The sequence below is a fragment of the Pteronotus mesoamericanus genome, unplaced genomic scaffold, assembly GCF_021234165.1.
Source record: "Pteronotus mesoamericanus isolate MK-2021 breed Mesoamerican mustached bat unplaced genomic scaffold, CSHL_Meso_final scaffold_174, whole genome shotgun sequence".
NCBI classification, from domain to species: domain Eukaryota; kingdom Metazoa; phylum Chordata; class Mammalia; order Chiroptera; family Mormoopidae; genus Pteronotus; species Pteronotus mesoamericanus.
This window is the reverse complement of record NW_026555309.1, coordinates 34878944-34880990: the sequence shown is the minus strand read 5'-3', so window position 1 is coordinate 34880990 and position 2047 is coordinate 34878944. Positions and strand designations below refer to the sequence as shown.

The 2047-nt window shown below is 40.6% G+C and overlaps 1 pseudogene; it reads left to right on the top strand.

Moving 5' to 3' along the window:
* The first annotated feature begins 1244 nt into the window (after positions 1-1244).
* On the top strand, positions 1245-1717 carry LOC129084435 (60S ribosomal protein L12-like; annotated as a pseudogene).
* Positions 1718-2047: the final 330 nt, after the last annotated feature.

Sequence of the window (2047 nt, the reverse complement as noted above, 5' to 3'; positions counted from 1 at the left end):
CTTCTTACCAAACTATTTTACCTGAGCATTTGAGCTGAAGGAATCCTTTATTCCCACAAACAGGAGGCAGGTACCAAGTATATCCTGGAATGTGAATACTACACACATATTTATAATCCTCTGAGAACCAGTATACTGAGAAAAATATATATGTATATATATTTTTTAATTGACCCTGTTCAAATATGCAAAGTTTTCCTTTCTACCTAGATTAAGATCATCTGAGAAATTTTTTTCTTTGCCAGACAATTATTTGTTGACAGATAGACTTTGGAGATTTTAACTGAAACCTAAATAAATGAGATTGCGTGAAGTCAGTTTTGAGGGCTGCAGAGAGCGACGTTCTTGAGGGGACAAGAGAAACAAGTTCACATTATAAAATAGTCAGAGTGCCCCAATAAACATTGGAAACCCACCCCTTGTGGGGAAAGATAATTCTCCCCTCACTAGCTTAACTGACTTTCCATAATAGTGCTAAGGAAATGTAATCAGACAAAATGCATTGCTCAGCAGTTAGCATGGTTACCCTGAGGGATGTGGGAACACGTATTTGGAACCTCACATGACATATAATGGCTCAATTTGTCTTGGCCATTGTCACTGACTCTCCTGGGCTCATGGACCTGGCTCTGCTGCATCTGAGGACAACACATGGTTTTGAAGATTCTTTCCTGTTCTTAATACTGATCAGGATTATGATTTCATTTTATCTTACTTTCTATCACATACACAAAAACAGGTTGTGGAAAAATTGATGAACTCATCATACTACAGAGCCTCCCAAGGAACTGTTCCCTGACTTCTCGAAACAATGTCCTCCCTTCTGTGTTTCATTAATAAACTCAGCAAACCCCTGTTATCCCCACGTTCACCTGTAATTCAAAGTATCTCCTTACGAGCCTGCTATTCTCTTTCAGCTGTAAGCTCCCAAGGGCATGGGCGAAGTCTTATTTTTTTGCTTATTACAAACCTTCAAATAAACACACAGTAAGCCCTGAATATACATTTGTTGACCACTTGCCTTCCCCATGCCATTCCTTTAAGGTGCTTAAATAATTTCAATTGGGAACATGAATACCTCTTTCTGGGGTTATCCAATGTCCGATCTAAGTCAAGCAAAATATTCCTCGCTTAAAATATCTCACTATTTCTCTTCAATAATGAAGGGCTTCTTTTGGCTTTTGGCTCAGAGGAGGCTAAGGTGCAACTTTTTTTGGTTGTCTAGAATCTGGGTTCACTTGACACCAGCCACCTCCACCATGATGCTGAAGTTCGACCCCAACGAGACCAAAGTCATATACCTAAGGTGCACCGGTGGGGAAGTTGGTGCCATGTCTGCCCTGGCTCCCAAGATCAGCGCTCTGGGTCTGTCTCCAAAAACGTTTGGTGATGACATCGCCAAAGCAATAGGTGATTGGAAGGGTCTGAGGATTACAGTGAAACTGACCACCAGAACAGACTGGCCCAGATTGAGGTAGAGCCTTCTGCCTCTGCCCTGGTGAGCAAAGCCCTCAAAGAACTGCCACAAGACAGAAAGAAGCAAAAAAGCATTAAGCACTGTGGAAATGTCCCTTTAGATGAGATTGTCAACATTGCCCGACAGATGCAGCATGGACCTTTAGCTCGAGAACTCTCTGAAACCATTGAGGTGATCCTGGGGACTGCCCGGTCTGTGGGCTGCAATGCTGATGGGCACCACCCTCACGGAATGCAGTAGAATGCCTGGCCAGTTAAGAACTACAAAGGAAAATATTTCAATTAAAGATCATTGACAATGAAGAGTAGTAATAATGAAGATAATGATAATAATGATAATAATGAAGAGCTTCACATAATGCCCAATTTCTTGATTTTGTTTGCCTGTTTCAAGCACATCAAAACCCTTGCAAATAATTTTAAACATCCTTTGAAATCTGCATAAATAAACATTAAGAGCACATGCATTCTAACATCAGTCTCTGCCAGGTTTTCAGATTATTAATGATTAAGTCACTTTCTTAGCAGAGATCATAATCTTTGCTGAAGCATTACTTGCTTTTGGTAAAAC